Source organism: Haplochromis burtoni, unplaced genomic scaffold, assembly GCF_018398535.1.
Source record: "Haplochromis burtoni strain Fernald_Lab_line unplaced genomic scaffold, NCSU_Asbu1 Contig_329, whole genome shotgun sequence".
Classification (NCBI taxonomy): Eukaryota; Metazoa; Chordata; class Actinopteri; order Cichliformes; family Cichlidae; genus Haplochromis; species Haplochromis burtoni.
Genome location: NW_024582690.1, coordinates 630,054 through 654,257, shown reverse-complemented (window position 1 = coordinate 654,257; position 24,204 = coordinate 630,054). Strand labels below are relative to the sequence as shown.

Here is a 24,204-nt window from a genome sequence, read left to right as displayed (position 1 = left end):
AGATGACGAAAGTTTGAAGCGGAATACACGAGGAACAAATCCCTCCTCTAGAGCAGTGGTTCCCAAATTGATTGCCTTCAGTTAAGTCTAGATGTGTTATATGGTTCTGTTTTAACCATTTGTATTGCTATCAATTTAATTTTTGTTGATCACATTATTGGCTTTTAATTTTCTAGTCAAAGGGAAGTTCATTCCCCCAGTTTTATCAAAGGCTGATTGGAAAAAGGATAATAACATTTGGAAGATGGACACAGGATGGGGAAGCAACAACAACAAAAAAAAAAGAGTTAAAATTTATAGCCAAAGATACCTCAGTTATGACTTCAGCTGAATCAGGGATGTCAGCTGGCTTCAGCCTCAGTGAATCATGTCTCAGCATAAGTTGGTTGAGGCTACCGTGGTTCCAAGTAGCTGAAAATGGACAGTGGTGCCTTGACTTACAAGTTTAAATTGTTCCGTGACGGAGCTGGTAAATCAAATTACTCGTATGCAAAATCAATTTTTCCAATTAAAATTAATTGAAATGTTATTAATCTGTTCTGGACCCTCCTAAAACACAGCATTTTTGTACATGTAGATGTGCTACACTCGTACTGTTTCACACAGGTGACTACAAACACACCTTGGTTATGTTTTTTGATAAGTTATTTCTTTAATTCAATGTACACCCATGGTTGGAAAAATTAAGTTTTGCAAAGTAACTGCAAGCACAAATGCAAGCAAAGCATTGATGCTTCCACTGCTAGCTAACCGGTTAAAGTGAGTGAGGCATAATATGCTTGGTAGATGCTGCAGAGTTCGCTGCACCAATTAGCAGAGGGGTGTGTGAAGCTGGCTCGCAACCCAAATTTTAGCTCTCAACTCAAAGCAAAGAATCGGCCAAGTATCTCGAAAATTTCGTTAGTTGGGCCACTCAAAAGTCAAGGTACTACTGTACTTGGAAACCAAACATCTCTGAGAGAGACCACAGTGGGACTGTGTGAAGCAACCTGATAAGGCGATGGAAGAAAGTTACATCCTAGATGGGCAAAGCAAGCAAAAACCACACCCAAAAGGTGGCATTACAGGTCCCTTAAAATAAAAAACGCTAGGGTGTAATTTTCCCAACTGGAGCAAGATGACGAGGCAGAACACAACACAGCAAGGAACAATCATAAGTGTCCCCTAAAAGTGTCATAATAACTTCATTGAGTTTAATATTTCCTCTGAAGTGCAGCATGACTCGTACTGTTTTCAGAGAAGTTGTGTGTTTTTATGAAATTTGCATCCTTATTTCAGGAGGTTTTTTGTATTCAGCTCTTCACAGGGTAATTAGGAGGCTGTGGTCAGCTTGAGGTAATGGCGGTTAACAATGGATTCAAACTGTGATCGTTTTTCACAGGAGAGTAAAAAGAGAAAATTTATTCATAGAAAAAATTCAAATAATCTTGCAGCCTCTTCCAAGACTGTTACAAATAGTGCTCAAAATACACATAGATAACACTGTTCCTCTTTCATTTGTTATGCACAAAGCTTCGGAGCCAATGTTTATACCCAAATCTTACTCTTCTGTTAGGTCACAATAAGTTATAATTGGGAACTTTTTTATTCTGTATCTCCCTAGATTTACCAGACATGTGTCAATGCATCATAAAATGAAATGTTCCAATATTTCTGTTGATATTACTCATTTTTTAAATTAAATTTGTGTCGGTTATATATTAATTTTTTTCTCTTTACTTTCATGCATTTGCAATCATATGCATTTCCAGCCACTGAAAGCATTGATTCAGAATGTTGCGGAGCTGTTGTTAGTCATTTAACTTGAGGTATTCTGATAGTCTTGTCTTGTGTCCATTCCTATTCTCCTCTAAGGTAATGTAAATATCAAGAAATGTCAAATGCTGAACAAATGAGAACATGGTTCATCCAGTCTGTCCAACAGATTGGATGAACCAGGGTTGGTTATGATCATTCATGTGGCTAAACATAAATATGGGTATACATCTGTATAAACATCTGTATATAGTGGAAACATCTGTAAATTTTCTTGTCACAGATAAATTAATGCACTAGAAGTATATTTGATTTTCAAGAAGGAAATTGGTAGTTGGTAGTTAAACATCATTGAGAGTCTCTTTTTATATTTCAGAATGTGAAAGATACTGTGGCTTTAATTGCAGCTATAGAAACAGAAAAGGGACACATTGCAACTTTGTATTGCAAAAAAATCTGTGACATGATTGGTGAAACTTTAATGGAAGTTGGATGAGTGGTACATTTTGGCACAGTAACTGTAGTTTTATTACAAAATATAGGCTGTAGAATATAATAGAAAGGTCTTCCCCCACTGGTCAGACTGAGAAAAACAACATTTGTGGGTCCTAATTTGTTATCAGGCCTTCTTTCATTACTGAAGGAGGGCACCAGTACCTCACATGGCAGAGCACGAGCACAAAGGCTTAAAGTCTGTGCTGCCATAGACTGCCACCTCCCGCCACTCTCACTCTCCTCCCTTACCTTTTTCTTTTAAGTCATCTCCTGCTTTAATAGAAAAAAAGGCAAAAAATAAACAAAATTCTTAAAAAGATCTGAGGTATCTTTGGTTAGTAGTAGCAGTGCTATTTATTTATTGATATTTTTATATAGCAAAGACATGTACTATACCTTTCGCAGTGATTTATAGCTTGAGCACGAGGAAGGGCTGAACACAAACTTCTCCAGTAAATGATCAAAGTACGCTGGAATTAAACAAAAAAAAACCCCCAAAAAAACATGTGAGTGCAACCTGTCATTTTGTGTTATGTCGGGTTAAAGGAGGAACAAGGAAACCAAAATGCAGTTAGAAATGCTGCTGCTCTTCTTGACTGCAAGCTTTTCATGTCGTACAGTTGTGTCTCTGAGGCAAGTTGCTTTGATGGAGGCTGAAGAGGCGTATTCAGCGGCTCAATAAAATGAGCTTATTTGCTTCTTCAGCAGGCATCGCAACATGAATATGAAACTGAGGGATAAATATGTATTTTTAAGACAATTTGTAAGCAAAAGAAAACATGATTTATCGTGTATCATGTGACTTCAGATTTTTTATTCCATAGCTTCTGAATTTATAATTTTTCGCTGTGCACTGCATACTGCATCTCAACAGACAATTTTAACTTGAATATCTAGCATTAAACAGGAAGTAGGTTGTACTGTGTTCTCTCAGCCTGCAGTGCCATAATGTACTGGGTTATACCAATAATTTTGAGCGATGAAAAAATAATAGAATATAATTGTATTTTTATATTTCAATAATAATAATCTAATCATAATAAATAATCACAATAATCTTCCAATTTAGAACTACAAGTTAAAAAAGAACTAACATAAATAAATTACACTTCAGCTAAATACTTCTAATTTATTTTCCCAAACCACACAGCCGCAGGTTGCCGACCCCTGGGTTATACCAATAGTGAAACTGAGTTTCTCACCTCAACCTTGTGCCAATCTAACACTGATAAATATCAAAATGCAGACTGCTGAACAGAGCTTATGGTAAAAATAAAATCCAGCTGAAACTAATTGCGTGTGTTTAACATGCTTTATATCCTCCCGAGGAAAAAATAATCTTCCCATTAAACTTCTTTTTGCGATTTCCTGCCTCTTTGGAGCTAATAGTGGCCACCCAAACACATGAGATATCAATAGAAAACCCAGGATATCCTCTGTTTAGTACATCAGGACTTAGTACAGTAGCTCAAATAAGTCAAAAGGTATAGACCAAAAACAAAAGTCCATTATAGAGGACATAAATGAATAGGCTGGTCCTCAAGAGGATATGTCTGCAGTGCTTTGGTGGCATTCCCTTTACTATGCTAATGCTACTAATGCTACTGCGTTAGTGCATTAGTCTTATAAGGATGCAGAATAAATATATTTGCACAGTGTTTTTATACTAATTTAGACATTTACATGTTGTTACCAATTGTGGTATGCATTACATTGACATGGACATAGTTAATTTTCTGGATAACAAACTATCTGACCATAATTGATCACCAGAGGATCAAGTATTTCTGAGGCTGATCCGCTGGACTGGTCAGCACGGCCAGTGTTGTGCCAAAAAGTGATTTCTGTTTCTGTGTTTCCTGTGTATAACACCTTCACTTATACTGCTAAATAGACTGTAGACAAGTTAAAGAAATGATCTGCTTTGTGTCTTTATGACTACGACTCTGTTATTGTACCTGCACTGTAATCATTCCAGTCCTTTTTGCCACTTAAAATATCCTGATAGAACTGTGATAATTGTTGTAATTTCTGCTGCCCTGTTGGGTAGAGCCCTCTTGAAAGCAACATTTTTAATATCAGTGAGATTTGCCAAAGAATGATTAGAGCTTTGTTTTTTAGGTTTTTTTTCTTTTCTTATATCATTCATTGATATTATTGACACATGTTTGAAAGATTATAGGTCAATATTTACAACAGTTTAAACGTGGGGGATGATTTTGACAATTACCAGAAATCACTTTCTGGCAGACAATTACTTTTTGGAAAAACACTGGTAACATGGGCCTGGTTTTACAGTTTGGCATATTTCAGTTAACTAACAGATAAGTTGGCTTGTGGAGATTCCTGAGCTCCATCTACAATCTAAACTCATAGAAAACTTCTCTACAATTCAGTTTTGAAAGCACTGCATTTAGAAGAGAATTTTCACCACACAACGAAGTGCCCTTTGTGGACTACAAACTCAGATTCATGCAGGGCTTATTTTAAGGCTCATCTTAATATTGCATGTGGTTTTAACAGTTTTACTGACCACAGATGAAAGGATTTTTTTATTCATCTACATTTGTATTGTATTGTATTTTTTTTTCTATTGCAATGGGTTTCAGTGCATTTGTTGGCAGTTACACAGTTACACAGCTCTACATATGTGTACTTTTACAATGAATGACACAGAGGGAGGTTTGGCTAATTTGAAGAACACACATTTATAAGCTCTCCTAACTGAGGTTTAATCCTCTATTTCACGGGCAATAGTCCCCTTACTGTAAAAACCAACAATTTTTGGGCAGTTTGTTAACTGCCCAAAAATTGGACAGTTAACAATCATATTAAATCAGTCATATTAAATTCATTTACACTATAAATTATGTAATTTCTAAAAAAAAATGATAGTGATTTATGTAGCTGGACACATTTATGCACCATAGAAATGGTTAAAAATAAGCTCTAGATGAATGCATTTGCTATTTAGCTATGCTCATAATACAAAGACAACTATCCAGAAAGGTTCTACAGTCCAAATTTAAAAAAAAAAAAACCCATCTTGACTTTTGGACATGAAACTTACATCGGTGCTCATTTGCAAGCATAATTCTACATTTTCCCATAATAGTGATCTACCCACTCAGTTACTGATTAGTTGCAGATGTTGCATTCTTTGTTCTTTATATCTCTTGATCACATTTGTCTGTTAACAAATTTTTTTGGCTGTCAGGAGATTGAAAAAATATATAATGGTGACGTTTATTTGTTTGAAGTTGCTTGCAGTTATGTAAGGTAACACATAAAAAATAAAAGAAACAAAATAATAAGGTAGAAAGCATTTATTGTAAGAATACTGCTCTTACTTTCCATTTACATAAATATTTGAGTCATTATGGAAGTGGATACCTGTATTCGTGACTATTTTATTGCCCCTAATCAGCTAACTGATCAGTCAACCTGTCATTACTAGGACAAGTGTTAGTTAGCTCACCACCTCTTCTTTTTATTACTCCTCGCTGAGTGAAAATCAGAATATTACAGCAACTTTACCATAAGCAGGATGCGTACTACCTGCCAGCCTTATACCAGATGTTTATGAAAACTAAAGGTTCAACTTTATACTACTAAATGACTGAGGCCTGGTAATGTATCACAATGTCATTACCTCTAGAGAAGGGAAGGCGCACCAAGCATCGCCTCACACTTGCTCTCACACACACACAAGGGGAGGAAGGCCGTGGAGATTTTTCAGGCTCGTGTTATACATGGCTCGCTTCTCCACGCTTGAGAGGAGATAGCGTTTGTCATGAAGACAGAGGAAAAATCTGGAGTGCCATTTGTTTTAATAATTCACTGTTTCTGACTTCATAATCAACCCCGACACAGTTGGGAGTCACTAAACCTGCTAGCTTCCTCTCCAAATGGAGTCCCATGTGAATAATCTGCTGCTGATACATGTTGAGAGTACACATACAGATATTGCTCCACACGCATCAACTAGTTTACATTTCCAGTCGTCTGTATTTGATGAGCTAGCGCCTTCCTTCCCTTTTTTTTTTTTTTTTTTTTTTTTGCCTGTGTGTGAATTGATGCTCCATTTGCTCAGATAAGAGAGGGGGGGAACGGTTTGTGTTGTTTGTCTTGCTGCATCTTTCTTTTTTTTAGAGAAGTATTAGTCTGTGTGCTCTCTGGCAGGGTTGTAATGTTTTCAGATACTGCCATAGCTGCTGAAGAGTTTTGTATGTGGTTTCTTTAGTCACCATGCTTATGCTTGCCTAAACCTTTGAAAACAGTATGTCTTTTGCTCGGTCATTGTATCAAAGTTGTTTATTCACTGAATAGGGCTGGGTAATATAGCCTAAAATTAGATCAAGGTAGTTCAAGGAAATTTATGATAATGATATTTTTGACAACATAGAAAAAAAGTACTGAACAATGTTCTATCAGTGATTGCAGCATACAGGCTGCAGCATTTATAAATGAGAACAATATGAAGGCCATTTTTCATCCTTCTCTTCCAATGTGCTACTGTCGTTGATGACAGTCTATCTAATTCAAGGTGTGAATCTATTGCTTGAAGAGTAGTAACAAACAATTATATCCAGTGACACAACATGAGTCAAATGTAAGCACAAAACTAGACAAGCTGATGTATTCTCTGATAATTTTAATTAAAAATATGAACATTTACGATTTAGTTTAATGATAACCAAACTAACTCTGCTTGCATGTCCATTTCATGCTTTGCAGAGGCAATGGACATAGTGGACCGGCATGTCAGGCAATGCACATTTTTCCCTAACAACCTGTAGTTGCCAAGTGGTTGGTGACTTAAGAATAGGCCGTAGTTTGCCTTCTTGTAGACGTATTTTTAAAAATGTTTCTTTTATTTTTCATATGTTTAAGATGAAACTTGTTTTTAAGTTGGCATGGATTATGGAAACAGCAACCTACTCTGGCTTGATAACAAAAAGTTGCTTAATCATTTAATGCCCAGCACCACATTGTATTCAGAGCGGCTACATTCTGTGATCGCAGCTGCTATAAAATGAAAGCTTTCAAGCAATGTGCCCTGTCATGTTTTCACATAAGAGTTCTTATTTGCCAAACTGGGAAGCAGCTGGATGACTGAAACATTAAAAGAAATGCCATTGCTCACAATATAGAACAGGATAAAAAAAAAAAAAAGGAAAACTGGCCGTTCTCATATCACAGACCAGTGTTTAATGTCAGATTTGACACGTGTAAATTATGATATATGTGGGTTGATGCAGGTGTTTGCTGTAGTGCTGCTGGGCTCTTAAGAGATGGTTCCTGGGAAAGTAGCCAGGTGCCCTTGGGCGGCCTTTGGCTGTATTATCTGCACGTGTGTCACCTTCATGTATGTCCTGATCTGATTCTATCTCCCACCTCTGCTCTGCTTGCTGTCCACGCTGCATGACTTGTTTGCACTACCCCCGTTGTTTTGTTGGTTTTTTCTTTCTTTTTTTTGGTCATCCACCTTTGCTCATATTAAAGGATAAAGGAATGCAGGAGGATTCATGCAGAGGTAAACAATCTGGCTGTCGCTGTCAGCTTGTCCATATGAACAAATGATTAAGGAACCTGCCATACACATGATTGTGTGATGATGAGGTTATTTGCCGATTTGTTGCATTATTCGACATTTAACGACACAGTGGCTGAGAGCTCTTAGAGAATGATTTATCATGAATATAAGGGTACAGTACTTATGGACGCTGTTAGTCAAGCCATATCCTGACATCATATTTTTCAAGTATGCAGAGCATGGCTAATTGAGACAAATAGCTGTGCAAGCAGTGCTGATGATAGGATGGAGGCTGTCTGGTTGGCAAGCCTGCTGGCTGGTGTTGTCCCGCTCTCGGATCCAGTGGATGGCTGTTTGTCATGTGGAGCAGTATGAAGAGGTAATTAAGCTTGGCTGTGTTGTGAATGTGTGGAACTTGCTGTTCAAGCTCCCCTGAATCTCCGCAGGGCCCCTGGCTATACAGCTGTGCATACCCTTAGAGTTAGCAACACTCCCAGCAGTGGATCTACTGGAGGCCTGGCGGACACTGATACAGCACCTCAACACTCTCTATGGTCCGCTAAATTAGCTCACATCTCAATTCCACCTATTTCCCCTGTGTGAATTTGTTCTTTATGTGTATATGTGTGTGTGTCTCGATGCTGGATGTGTACAGTGTGAGCAGTTTAAAGCCTGGAGTGCCAGCTCTGGTGTTAAAACCTGCCCACAGCAGAGGAGGATTGTGTAAAGCTGTAGGGGGGGTGGAGCTGATTATGGATAGGATCTAAGCCTAGAGAGTTGTTAACAAAACACATGTGCACATACACACAGACACACAAATGCTTACAATATAGAGAGAGATTAGTCCCCAGTGGGGCTGTACTCGAGCAGCATAAATGTGAATATCTTGAGTTTTTAAAAAACTACAGTATTTTTACATTTAAGTGACTACAATGAGAACATGTTTTTTTTTTTTTTGTGTGTGTGTGTGTGTGTGTGGGAGGTTACCTTCGCATCTTGATGATGGGAAGAAAGTAAAAAGACAGCATCCTGCAAGATGTTTCTGAAAAAAAGCAAATCCTACAAAGGATTAAAAAAAAATCTCAATAAACTTTAAATATATGGCGAACACTGCTTAAATACAAAGAAAAGTCTTTAATTTTGCAATTAGGCACAGTGGTGACTGAAATCTATTACTAACATCTAAAAATGTACATTATTGGTTCAGGAAACTGAATGTTGAATGTGATCACTAAACTAACTTTAAAGACATTTTCGTATTCATGAGTCATTTCACGTTATTTCATAAAACTCTTTTGTTTTACTCGGGAACTTAATGTGAGCATGATGAATTTAAATTCATTCTGTTCAAGAGCCATCTCCTCTGGCAATAATCTCAGTTCTTGACACATGCATCTGCACACATATTTTAACACTACAAACAGTTCATCACCGGGTTCGCCGGCTTACAGCACACACGTTTGAGATACAACGTGCAAATGCTGTTGCCCCTGGAGGAAATCAAAGTGGAAGTTCATTATTCTAACCACTATCTAATATCCCCCTTGCTGGATTATGCGCCAGTGTTTAGCATTATTTTTCTTTAAGTGACAAGTCGGTGACTCGCCCTCACATGAATGGCCTTTATTTATCTGAGTTTCATCCTTATTTATGGTAATCAAGCTGCCCTCAATCTTGTGGCTCGTGATAAAGAACTGTCAGCTTGGTCAGAGCAGAGGCCACACAGGGTGGATCTTTTCGGTGGGCTGTCTTGTTGGATACGTGACACATGGTATCGCACCAATAACCTACCAGTTAGAACTTGCATGTTTACAGTCAGGTTATTTTCTTGCAAAGGGAAGGAAAGCTTGAACTGAATCATCAATGTTTTATCGATTCGTGTGTATGAATTTTTCAGCAGCTGGGGAGTTCTTGAAATGCAAGCCAAGTTGACTTAGGAGAAGCTTGCTGAGAGCTCTACTGTGCTTGTAGGCTGTTTGACATGCACTCACAGTCTCTGTCACGTGCATCAAAGTGTACTTATCCTTTGTTTTTGTTTTATTCTGCAAACAGCATGCCAGTTTGTACTATAACTGAATATTCCTTACATTTATAGTAACTTAGCCACTTGTCGAGTTATTCATTTGACCTTTGTAGTGTCTCAATGTGTCTTTTTTTTTCATTTCTTTCGGCATTCTGCTTCAGATGAGAAACTATGCACTGAATTTGGTGCAGCTTTGCTTCAACTGTAAGCAAAGCAAAGTGCCATCGGTGCTTGCTGTTGATGTACAGTTTTTTGTTTTAAACTTGAGTCTTTGACAGCTGTGTGTGTGTGTGTGTGTGTGTGTGTGTGTGTTTCTTTTATTTCCATTTCTAGTCATGCCTCAGTCCTTTATCTTGACTTCGAGCCCAGCTCTTCTTCTGCAATTGGGTTTCTCTCTGCTTTTTACTCTCTACTGCAGACCTGCCTTGAGCAGCTGAAAACAGGCTAGCTCCTCAGGGACGGTCTGCTGTGTACTGGATGGATGACTGGCTGGCTAGCTTCATGTGTGGAAGTACAGACTGGAGAGCTTCAAGTGAGGAAATAAAGATGACTACATTCTTTCAGGATCAGAGAGAGTGGGAATAACCCCCTGTGAAAGTTTACAAGTGACACATACATTTTTGCTCGCATATGTAAAGCTTCACAGTTGAGAGCATGTAAATGGCAGACTTGTTGTGTATGTCAGCTTTTTATTTTTATTACTATTTATTTTTTTCCAACATTTTTTTAAGTAATTTGGTAGTTGACTTAACCCCCTTTAAACCTCCCCTTTCTGTTAATCTGATGGCATCTGAACATGTCAGACTGCACTTTTCAATAAATGCCAACATAGCATCCTCAACATATGCAAATTACTGTCAGTTTAGCACAAGTTGGAATGTGTGCATCACACTGACAGATATGCACGCACTAGATTACAATGTGAATGTCTGTCTTGCCTCTTGTGAGTTGCTCAGCTAGCTAAATGACACAGCAGTATAACAGAAAAAAAAAACAGGGTTCCCAAATCTCATGCTTTTGGCTGCTTTCGGTCTTGCAGTCTGGTGCTTTGAGGAAGCCATCAGTTTTTTTTTTCTCCACATTTCAGCACTAAGAGTCATCCATAAAGGGTGCAAAGCATGCAGTCTTCAGTTGCCAGGGGTGCAAATAAACCGCTTTTAACTTTTTTCATGTGTGCTGGTTTCCTTCATTCACATTGCTCCATGAATTTATGTCTATTTAAGATTAGAATATCTGCAAACTACAACTTCAGAGTTATGTCTTTACCACATTGGAGGTGTGACAGGTCAGATTAACGAGATTCGCTAGTACAGGATCTGAAATTGGTTGGTTGCTTCCAGCCATTTTAGGAAGTTGCAGCTTTATAGCATGACTCGGGTTTCCCCCTGAATTTATTACATACCTGCAGGATCAGACAGCAGCAGAATTCATCCATCAAAGCGAGCAAGTTGAGTGCACAGTTGCACAACACCATAACGTAATTAATTAGTTATATAAATTATCCCTGACATGGAGATCAGAAGCTAACAAACAATGACATGGTGTAGTTCACTTCAGGAAGGTGAGCTGTCATACAGAACTGGGAGCTTATGAATTAAGGGGCATCCGCATTGAAAGCCTTTCACGCGTTGTGCATCATTTTGTTGTTTATGGTTGATTTCCAGTGGACAAATTCAATGTAACTTTATCTATATAGCACAAAATAACAACAATAGTTTCCTCAAAGTGATTTATATTGTGAGGTAAAGACCGTACAATAATAGACTGAAAACCCAACAATGAGATGGCCCCTTATGAGCAAGCACTTGGCGACAGTGGGAAGGAAAAAATAATTTTTAACAGGAAGAAACCTCCAGGAGAACCAGCCTCAGGGAGGAGCAGCCTTCCACAGACACACTGTGAAGAGAGTCAGAGAGTAACAATTAATGAATAAATGCAAAGTGGTGTATGAAGACAAGGAGAGTGAAAAGAGGTGAGTGAAGAAAAAATGCTTGGTGCATCATGGGAGGGTCACCTGATCCTACCCAAACCTTGCTTGCATTGATGCTGAGAATACTTTATGCTGCCAGTTGCTATTTTAATCTTTATCACTTGAAGTCGCTGAACGGCACCAACACTGCATTCTCTTTGGTCACCATGTCACTGACATTTGCCTATAAGTTAGGCGATGATTAGGGAATATAGGACGTAGTTTCTCCAATTACAAATGCAACTATTAGTCACTAGCCACTAAGTGATAACATGCAAAGTATGCCATGGGATGTACTGTCAAATGTAATATATAATAATGTGTTAGTAAGTCATTCCCACATCCCACTGTCTCTCAGTTGCGGGAAGAACATTAGTTGTCACTCAGCTGTGAAAAACATTAATCCATGTAAAAACTTTAACGTAAAAGTGACCACCTTACAAAACTAATTTAAGTCAACTCAGTTACAAATCTCACAATTTCGTGTTGCTGCTGTTAGCCAGTCAAAATGCTTGAAAGATAAAAGTCTGAAGCAGCAGAAGCAGATGTACAACTTTAAAATGTGTCAGGGTAAAAAACGCCAACAACAGAGCAAGAAAGATAAATGGCGTGCACACGATAAGTCTTCTGACAGGACTGATACTAGTTTGATTTGAGATAAATGATATGCATGCATATAGGCTTTGAATACTAATATGCAAAGCAGATGTGTTTAATTATTCAGTGTATAATTAATCTTGATACTCCATGAGCTTTGGTTTGGGGCTTTTTATTTCAGCACTCTGTATAATTTATTTGCTGTAAAGACACTAAAACAGGTGGCTAGCCAGTCAATTATGAGGATGAGTGAGTGAACTCACAGCCTACAAAGATCCATTCTATTGGCCCACCGCTGCCCTGAGTTCTGCTAATTGGACGTCACTATTGGCCCAAGTCCACAGATTTGAAAACCTGGCCAAATCTGGCAGGCATCTCTAAGCCAAAATCATCTCACATTTGGTTCTCCAGTGCCAAAACGCAGCCAAATTGTGCCATTACATCATACCTAATACTTAATAGCTTGTATTAAGAATTGAAATCAGGAGTTTTACGATAAAATCATCTGGCAGTGAGTCAAAGAGTTCAAGACAAGACGAGAATGAGAATGACACAGAATTTAAAAAATTAAGGAAAGAATATAAGAAAAATAAAACAATTAAATGAAAAATAAAGTAAATTTTGTCATTTAACCATAGTTTATCAGTCGGGTAGAAAGGTAGGTGTGGAATTAATGTTTTAAAGATTTCAGCGTTTCCAGCTGTTCATAGGTCCAGCAGCATACTGTTCCAGCAGCTTCTAACATACATGCTAAAAAATGTGAATAGATACTATACTGAAGGAACAACATGCAATGCTTTTGAAAGAAATTTAAGAATGAATTTAAAAGAAAATTTGGAAAATTATGGGATTGCAGTGCAGGGGTGGACAGATGTCATGCTTCCTCGCCTTCTGGGCCTTCATAGACTTCTGAATCTGTCATAGCTTTATACTCTTTTTTTTTTTTTTTTTTTTTTTTAACATATAGCCTTTAAAGATTCAGGTCGTTTGACACAAAAGACGCCATTAGTTCATTTTTGTCGAATGTAGTTATTTCTTTCTAGGTAATCTTTTTATACTGTATTTTTTTTTTTCATTTGTTTCGATGGCCCATGCTAGGGAACCTCTCATTTGTTAATTCTGTTTTTCATACATTTTCAGTGTAATCCATAGCTGTCAAATGTTGTGGGTCTTGCAATATTTGCAATGTTATTAGGATTAACATGATCCAAACTGCTAAGTTGGTGAGTACTTTGCTGGATAACTGACACAAATTTGGGTTCTGTCAACTGCATTTTGCCTTAAGAATGACTGATAGTGCTTTGATGGTCAGTGAAAAATATTTTTCACTTTTGCTTTTTTTAATGTTACTTACAAACATCACTCTATCCTTCGTGGGTTCAGTTAATTGGCTTTAACTCATGCCAGGAAACTTTGATGTGTTGTTCTTCTCTTATTATCTCTCTTTCACTTTTAATGTTGTTTCTTACTGTAACAGAGCTCTGAGAAGCTGTCAGTAATGGCAAATATGTTGATGTTAGGATTGCAAGCCTAAGACAGACAAAGATGCTCTTTGATCTGATGCTTGAGTACAGATGGTCTGTTTGTATATCTGCATAAATAGATTTATCATTCACTTTGTCCAGATAAACATTAGTTATTATTCAGGACTAAAGCTTTGCGATGAGTTTTAGGCTAGTACAGTGGGGCAAAAAAGTATTTAGTCAGCCACCGATTGTGCAAGTTCCCCCACTCAAAATGATGACAGAGGTCAGTAATTTGCACCAGAGGTACACTTCAACTGTGAGAGACAGAATGTGAAAAAAAAATCCATGAATCCACATGGTAGGATTTGTAAAGAATTTATTCGTAAATCAGGGTGGAAAATAAGTATTTGGTCAATAACAAAAATACAACTCAATACTTTGTAACATAACCTTTGTTGGCAATAACAGAGGTCAAACGTTTACTATAGGTCTTTACCAGGTTTGCACACACAGTAGCTGGTATTTTGGCCCATTCCTCCATGCAGATCTTCTCGAGAGCAGTGATGTTTTGGGGCTGTCGCCGAGCAACACGGACTTTCAACTCCCGCCACAGATTTTCTATGGGGTTGAGGTCTGGAGACTGGCTAGGCCACTCCAGGACTTTCAAATGCTTCTTACGGAGCCACTCCTTTGTTGCCCGGGCGGTGTGTTTTGGATCATTGTCATGTTGGAAGACCCAGCCTCGTTTCATCTTCAAAGTTCTCACTGATGGAAGGAGGTTTTGGCTCAAAATCTCACGATACATGGCCCCATTCATTCTGTCCTTAACACGGATCAGTCGTCCTGTCCCCTTGGCAGAAAAACAGCCCCATAGCATGATGTTTCCACCCCCATGCTTCACAGTAGGTATGGTGTTCTTGGGATGCAACTCAGTATTCTTCTTCCTCCAAACACGACGAGTTGAGTTTATACCAAAAAGTTCTACTTTGGTTTCATCTGACCACATGACATTCTCCCAATCCTCTGCTGTATCATCCATGTGCTCTCTGGCAAACTTCAGACGGGCCTGGACATGCACTGGCTTCAGCAGCGGAACACGTCTGGCACTGCGGGATTTGATTCCCTGCCGTTGTAGTGTGTTACTGATGGTGACCTTTGTTACTTTGGTCCCAGCTCTCTGCAGGTCATTCACCAGGTCCCCCCGTGTGGTTCTGGGATCTTTGCTCACCGTTCTCATGATCATTTTGACCCCACGGGATGAGATCTTGCGTGGAGCCCCAGATCGAGGGAGATTATCAGTGGTCTTGTATGTCTTCCATTTTCTGATGATTGCTCCCACAGTTGATTTTTTCACACCAAGCTGCTTGCCTATTGTAGATTCACTCTTCCCAGTCTGGTGCAGGTCTACAATACTTTTCCTGGTGTCCTTCGAAAGCTCTTTGGTCTTGGCCATGGCGGAGTTTGGAGTCTGACTGTTTGAGGCTGTGGACAGGTGTCTTTTATACAGATGATGAGTTCAAACAGGTGCCATTCATACAGGTAACGAGTGGGGGACAGAAAAGCTTCTTACAGAAGACGTTACAGGTCTGTGAGAGCCAGAGATTTTCCTTGTTTGAGGTGACCAAATACTTATTTTCCACCCTGATTTACGAATAAATTCTTTACAAATCCTACCATGTGAATTCATGGATTTTTTTTTCACATTCTGTCTCTCACAGTTGAAGTGTACCTCTGGTGCAAATTACTGACCTCTGTCATCATTTTAAGTGGGGGAACTTGCACAATCGGTGGCTGACTAAATACTTTTTTGCCCCACTGTATTAAAGATGAAAGAATTTAGACAGTTTTTAACTCTCTGTAATGCTGCAGTGTTTGTTTGACTTGACCTGAAGAGGAGTTTGGACGTGGAAACGGCTGACGACATCAGATCAGACATCAATCTGACATGGCATTGGTGGGGGGGGGGCAGTGCAGACGTTTATGTATGTGCAATGGCAACTTAATTAATACATGTATGGGTCGGGACCTCACTGTAAATAATCTCCCTCTACACATCAGGTAAACTATTACATGTAGATTTCAGGTTTTTAGGGTGGCATAGTTTGCAATCCAACCTCTGGATAAATCGTGTGCTCTGAGAATAACTGTTTCAGCCTACAAGGACACAGTCCTTGTCAAATTCTTTGATCGAGACGATATCAACTTCCTCTTACTTGCTCTAATTATCCACTGCCCAGTATCTTGAGAGAACTACAACCTGTGCTTATGAACCCTCGTTAGGGTCTGGTCCTTTTTAGACCTGCTAATTTTGTTGTAGAATGCTAGTCATTATTGACGTTAAGCCCAATCAACACCCATGCAGAGAAAATTTCCAAACAATAAATCAATCAAGTCTTGATAAAATTATTGAGAATCTAAGCTCTGCCACCTGGTGCTTGGATATCTTACCAACAGGTTTTCTTAAAAAGGTCCTCCCAGCCATCAGGGAGGATCTGATCCAAATAGTTAACGCATCCCTCCTATCAGGTGTTTTTCCCAAAGCCTTTATCAAACAGCATTTATCAAACCAATATTAAAGAAGAAGAACCTAGACAGTACGCTAATGCAAAACTACAGACCAATTTCCAATCTCCCATTTATCTGTAAAATTATTGAAAAAGCTGTTTTCCAGCTGTTAAACAGCTTTCTCACAATGAACAACCGCTTTGATATTTATCAATCTGGTTTTGTAGGCACCACGGCACCGAGACAGCCCTTGTCAAAGTGTTCAATGACATCCGTATAAATACTGACAGTGGAAAATCCACAGTATTGGTACTATTGGACCTTAGTGCGACGTTTGACACTGTTGATCGTGATATATTACTGGAACGTCGAGAGAACTGGGTCGGACTCTCTGGTACGGCACTCGATTGGTTCAAATCCTACCTTAAGAACAGGAACTTCTATGTGTCAATTAGCCAATTCTCATCACAAAATATAGAAATCACATGCGGGGTCCCCCAGGGCTCCATCCTAGGGCCCCTCTTATTTAGCATTAACATGCTCCCATTAAGCCAGATTATAACCACCAATAATATTAACTACCACAATTATGCAGATGATACTCAACTTTATATCTCAATGTCACCAGGTGATGTTGAACCTATCCAAACTCTTAATAAATGCATGGAGCAAATTAACAACTGGATGTCTCATAATTTTCTTCAACTGAACAAAAACAAAGCTGAAGTACTTATCTTTGGACCCAAAAAAGATCAACTAAATATCAGTAATCAGCTTAAACTGGTCCAACTAGAGACTGCTGACCGGGCCAGAAATCTAGGTGTAATAATGGATCCAGACTTGAACCTCCAGGGCCATATAAAAGTAATAACAAGGTCAGCCTTTTATCACCCGAGGAACATCTCTAGGATTAAAGGACTGACCTAGAAAATCTCATCCGTGTATTTATCTCCAGTCACCTTGATTACTGTAACAGTATCTTCACAGGTTTACCTAAAAAATCAATCAGACAACTGCAGCTGATCCAGAATGCTGCTGCTCGTGTTCTCACTAGAACCAAGAAAACAGAGCACATTACCCCAGTTCTAAAGTCATTACTGGTCAGGTCCCCCAGCTCTAGTTTACTGACTGTCCCTAGAACCAGAACTAAACATGGAGAAGCAGCTTTTAGTTTCTATGCTCCTCACATCTGGAACACACTATCGGGAGAATGCAAAGCTGCAGAGACACTGAAGTCTTTTAAGTCTAAAATTAAAACTTACTTATTTAGACTTGCTTATGAGTAACTGATCTTATTATGGCTTTTTACTTGCTTGTTGATTATTGTTTAATTGTAAATGCTTTCTTGTAAATGTTTTTTTGTATTTTAACCTTTAAAGTGATGTATGTTCTTTTTTCTGTGTTTTAATTTTAATCATGTAAAGCACCTTGAATTGCCTTGTGCTGAAAGTGTGCTATACAAATAAAATTGCCTTGCCTTCATGATTTAGCTGTGTCTTTGTTTATTAATGAACACATTGTTAATAATTGACCTCCAGAACTTTCTATTTCTGCCTGCATATTTTTGTGATACTTATCCCCGTCAAGTATACTTGGATCCAACGGATTTTAAAAATGGTCCCTGATTGGAGTCAGTGCTAGCCACTTGGATAGAAGTTAATTGTCTTTTAAATTTAAGGTATTTTTCCCTCTAGATGTAACTGATAATGTATGTGTATGAGAACGCAATGTTTAGGAGGCAGCGCTAGCATGCTGACATGCAGATGCATATTCATGTTTCTCCCACTGAACAGCAAAGTGTGACTTTCTTGCTTGTTGCTGGCCTCTTGGACTCTGCTCTGATCTACTTTGTGCCTTTGGCAAAGAGTTGAACATAGTACAGTAACGTGCTTATCTGGCTGTGACATGGGTTTTCCATATCTGGCTAGCCAGGAATCTACATGGACATGACTGGCTGTGTCTTTGGTGTGTACAGTCTCTCTGGGCTGCACCTTAACTCCTGTTCCTCACTGACACTTAAAGAGGCCATCTGTAAGATTTAGCCAAGCTGGGGGAGGACCCGCCAGGCTCCTGATTAAAGCGATGAGCTGTAAAATTGAAAGGGAAGGGGGGTTGACAGCTGGCTCCTGCCTGCTACACTGAGCTTCATCTTGTCTGCTGGGAGACGAACCTTCCTGGTCTACCTGCTCCCCCTGTCACTGTAAATGGGTTTGTTTATGTCTACATTGTCAAGACTGCTATATGGTAGACTGCTAGAATTCCTCGCTTCAGTTCTGCTCCTTGCATACAATTGATCCATCATAATTAGTCGACTGTCGAGTCGTTATAACACTGACAGCTTTTATTGTTTGGATACTCTTTGTAATTGTGGTTTTCACTGTCATTTTAAGTGAGAGACGTTTGCTAAAATCTTTGGACTGTGTGTGTGGGAAGGGTACGTCAAACCTGTAAATGTGAAAGTTAGCATTTTGTGGTTCAGTCTTTACACAGGCGTCTCTACATGTAAGCAGCTGGGGTTTAAAGCAAATTATAAAATTGTTATAATTCAATGTTTAATATGCATTTAAATGTTGAATATTTGCAAACATAAACTATATTTAATTCATTTAAATGTTAAAAGCATTGTATTGCAGAAATGCTGAATGCAAATTATACCTTTTCAGCCTTTAAAGCGTCAGTGTGTCATGAAAATCTATTGAAACTGTAAACCAGGATTTGAAAGCAAATGTGGTGATGGCAGTTTTTAACTGCTGTCAACTGTGTGCTCAGTGGAAATGCATGAGTGAAGACTTGGTATGATAATGTGATGACTGAGATGGCAATTTGCAAAGCAGGCCTACTCATATGAGCAAAGCGTCACAAAATAGAAGTCAGAATATCTTTTCTTCCTGAATGACAAAATCTTCTCTACTGCTATCAGTCAACATTTGCATTAGATCATTAAACTTGTTTTCTAATGTAGCTGGCCTTTTCCCTTAAAAATAAATTCAGTCTACAAAAAACACAAAAGATGTTGAATGGTTGTCACACTCAAATCCCCTCATTTAATTTGAGAAAATTTCAAGAATCAAACTGATCTTTAGCTACAAACTAGCTAAGGTGAAAAAAATGCTAAATACTTAATAATTAATAGTGTTTATATTCAGAGCAGTTTTCCTGCTACAGTGGAAGGAGCACGCTAAGTATACTGTCTCATAAATTATTTTATTAACATATTTTTAAAGTGCATAGAAATTTTATGTTGTGAAAAATCTTTTTAAATTTGAGAAAAACACAGCTTAGGTTATGTTTTTGTGAAAAGTAACTTGTGTGTAAAAAGTCTTTGAAGATCTTTCTTGACATGTCAAAATACAGTAATATTTGATTACGTAGCGTCCTAACTTTTAGGGAAAAGTTTAGCTAAAAAGCTAAAGGGAAGAAAGAGACCAGGCCTCCAACCTGACAGAAGAAAGTTGAAAGACTGTCAGGTAAGAAAGTAAGTAATGAAGACTGGAGATTAAGAGAACAAACTAAAAGAGTTGAAGCAAAATGTCATAACAACTTACATTTCATGATTTCATGATTATTGTAGCTGTAGCTACCAAATATGTGTTCCATGCCTGCTAGGGTTGCCAACTCCCTGAAAAATAAATAAGGGACACCTCGTGGCCAGGGCCGGGCGACCCAGTTGTCTTCACCCTTCCCAGTGTGGTGAATTTTCTAGCTCTTTTTTTGTGTGTGAAATTATTTTTTTAACCATTTGACTTGAAGTTGATTTAAGCAGATGCATATTCTTTGTGATATGAACACATGTGAAACAAATGATCATTTAGCCATTTATTTTTAGCTCAAAATGACAACATTAACACAATAAAACAGGTCTCTTTCTTAAACAGAAGCCTGTCATGCTTAACTTTTGAGAATATAAGTAAATCTTTCTTTAAAAGAACTCTGTCCTGCTTAACTTAAAATAATAGAAAACAATAGAAAGAAAAACATTCTTGTAACTGTGCACATTTAGTGCATTTAGTACAATTGGCTTCGGTTGAGGTATTATTTCAGCTTTTCTAATGCTACTCAGCTGCTCCCGTGATTTCGCATCATAACTCATCATCATTATTCATCTATGTATTACTTTTATGTATTAGTCATCAATTTGTTGTAATCATCTATCCTTGCAGTTGTTTATTACACAAAATAAGTTATATTATCACACTTCTGGCCACATAGCGCTGATATTCACTGCACATGCCCATATTAACTTTTTCCAGCCAGGTGTTTTCCTTTTCCCATTCTTCCCTTTCTCTGAGGGGAACAAACATTGCTGCTCTAATGCTGGGCTCACACTGTGCGGTTTTAGGCCCATTTTGAGCCGATTTTTGAGTCGTGCGACCGTTTTGGTGATCGGACCGATTTTGGCCTTCATCGTGCGTCGTGTAGTATACGTGGGGTAACGAGAAGTGATTAACACCTCACGACCAGCTCCCGATCATCAATCGTTCGTGAGGGTGTCACTGCAGCCACTCACACTGCTCACGTGCAAACACGTAAAGGTCGGTGAAAAAGACGGAATAGCACAGCAGTGCAGCGTGTGCACTATCCACAAGCGATGGAGGCACAACTTGTAGAACTTTGGAAAGCTCATCCGAGCCTTTTCGATGTGGCCTCACAAAATTATCACGACCACAACAACCGTGAAAATAGTTGGATTTACATTGCTGCTCAATCACAGCTGCCTGATCAATGTTTTTCATTAGCAATTTAGCAAAGTTGATGGTGGTGGTGTGTCTGTGTGAGTGAAAGACACAGAGAGAGAATTTCTGTTATAACCTTCATTTTATGGAGGCACAGTGTGAGCACTCAGGTCGCATCAGAGCATCGGGCGGTATAGTGTGAGACCTGCATCGTGACCTATGAACTTCTAACCCCTGCGAGTCAATCGTGCAGTTTGAGCAGGAGCTGAATAACGTGACTGAAAAAATCGCACAGTGTCTGCCCAGCTTTAGGTGTACTGTCATCTGAGACTTGCACCGCAGTGTGGCGTTTGTTTCCCTGTTGGCCATGCTTCTTTTTTGGTCATCTGTTGTCTTCCGGTATTTTCTCCGTAAGTGGCCTTTCCTCGACCAATGAGATGAGCGGTAATCTGAATTGTTATACTCGAATTGTCACAATTAGTACAGGCCATTTACAAGTGTGCTGTCAGCTCATTGGTCACAAAGCAGGAGAGGGGCTGGGAATTATGTTTTCAAACAAAGCGTTAATTCCATTAAAAGTTATAGACTACTTTTGATTCTCACTGTATTACGGGACAAAGTGCGTCCCTTATTAGCTCAATACGGGACGTGTACTTTTGTTTCGAAATACGGGACGATTCCGTTTTTTAAGGGACGGTTGGCAACCCTAATGCCTGCTATATTAAAGCTAAAACTGTGCCTGCTGCTTAACATGCAAGCTGAAGCATGTCCACTGTTACTGCTTTGGAGAAAGTGTTCATCACTGAAGATAAACTACTGTTAACTCTCATTCTCATTTGCAGTCAAACTCATTTGCACAAGAAAAAGTGTCTGCTTTGGTTTGTTTGCTGTTTGTATTGAGTGGCACTCATTACGACAATTTGCTGGTATTGATCATAGCTATGAGGAGCGCGAACGTGACTTACTACAGCTGCTTTCTTTATGAGTTAGGATTTTACTTCCTTCTGTCAAGTGAAGGAAAGAAAAACATGAAATCTAACGGTATCTTCACATCTTAAAAACAGTGCTGTATCTGCATAGATTTGAAGTGGTGATCTAATGACTGAATCTGTTCAGGGAGCCTGCATATCGAACTGGAGGGGTGCGGGTAGCTCTCTCTTAACAGGGCTGTGATGGTGAGGAGGCTAAGTGCGAGTTCAGGGAGGCCACTGTCACCCTGGGGAGGTTTAAAAGCCATGTGCTGAGACAACCATGCGCTCCTCCCCACTGGGCTGTCTGTCAGCTGACTACAACTGGGAATGTGGAACCATGGCAATCTCACATTCAGATTTATCACTGTGATTATCTTCTTTTTGGGTTTCTTACCTGTATTCAGATATACTAAGCAAAATATTACAGCCAGCCCTGCCTAATGTGGTGTTGGTCCTCGGTATTATGTCCGTAAAAAGCATCAAAACACAGATATCTGATGCCAAAGTAAAGTAAAGCTGCTTTCGGCTGCGCCTTCATTCACAAGTCATGACATCACCATTCCACTACGCTCTGAAGCCGCACCAAAGACCAGTCAGGGAGTCCTTTGAGAAGTCCTTTAAGTCCTTTAAGTTAAGGTAATATATGGGCTTGTTTTAGCTTGAGAGGTCAGTGAAGCTGGCCACTAAGGGATTTAGCTATTGTTTTGACTTGCAATGTTGGCCTTGAAATGATGAAAGGATACATTTTTTACTAACAAAATATTGAACGTGCACAGCAAAATCTCCAGTGTTAAATTAACAACTGCAGCTGATCCAGAGTTAAATTAACACTTTTGACAGTGTTATATGTTTAAAAGTAACCTAGTCAGTTTTGAAGATTAACAATGGCTAACACTGAGCAGTGCTGATTTTCTAACACTGGAATATTTCTAACATTTTGAGTTATTTTCCAGTGTTAGAAAATCAGCACTGCTCAGTGTTAGCCATTGTTAATCTTCAAAACTGACTAGGTTACTTTTAAACATATAACACTGTCAAAAGTGTTAATTTAACACTCAACAGTGTTGTATTTAACACCCAGAGGTGTGGACCCATATAGACACTCTCCAGTGTTAATTTAACACTGGAGATTTTGCTGTGTGGGAACATTGGAGCAGAGGAATATAATATGTGATACTTAATTCACAATTTTAATGCTCCGTTTTTAAACAACATAGCTTAACTATTTGACCACCAAGATAGATTTACATAGCTAGTAATTAACTTTAAGGAAGTGCATCCTAATGCCACACCAGGAGAGTTTCAAGCTGACTTTTAAGGGAGATAACAATGAAAAGCATGTGACTGAAATGTGAACATATCAGCAGGCACATTGAGAATATGCCTAGTATTAGTTCAGGGAGACCAGAAATTTAAGAAATTCTCAGAACCAACCCTTCTACACATCCCGATAGCAGGTAGGACTAGGTGTTGAAGCTGTTTTAGTGTGCCTCAGATATTGTATTTCTACAAGCTGCTTTGCAACCCACCCCTTCTTGCTGTTGTTACTGTGTTGCTGCTGCTTCATGTTTTGTTCTAAAAAGAAAGGGGGTCTGTCATTTATCTTTGGTGGCACAAAGCTGTGCCACTAAAGGCAGGGCAGCTGTGGCTACAACTGTAGCTGCCTTCACCAGTGTATGAATGTGAGAGTGAATGAATAGTGGAATTGTAAAGCGCTTTGAGGGGTCCCGAAAAAGCGCTATATAAATGCAATCCATTATTATTATTATTATTATTATTATTATTATTATTAAAGGTGAATGACTGCAGACAGAATATGAATCTTCTTTTGACTATAGTGAACCTCATTAGACATATACATTTAGGTTTATTTCTATAAACAACAAATACAAAAACTACAAGCAAGGACAAAGCCAGATGCTGCACACTAAGATGTGAACACACAACAGCTTTCTTAAAATTTGACACTGTTTGCTTTTCCAGGTGGAATTCAGTGTCTAAAGTGTGAAGAGCAGTGTGCTTGACTCTGCCGAATAAAAATGATTTGGATTCTGGCAGTGTCCCATTTTGATGTTTTTGATTTTTATTACAGGTTCAGACTTGCTAATTCTACAATAAGCTATAGCTGCTAGTAGCTTAGTGTCTCTAAACCCAGCGTTGTTTAGAGTTCCAATAATTTTACATACAATAAAATGTACTGCTGCTTCAAACAGT

The 24,204-nt window shown here is 38.7% G+C and overlaps 1 protein-coding gene across 1 annotated transcript in view; it reads left to right on the top strand.

Annotated features, from left to right (window-relative positions):
• LOC102292316 (protein kinase C-binding protein NELL1) overlaps positions 1-24,204 on the top strand; it is a 322,495-nt gene that overhangs the window by 18,942 nt on the left and 279,349 nt on the right. The gene's annotated exons all lie outside the window — the stretch shown is intronic.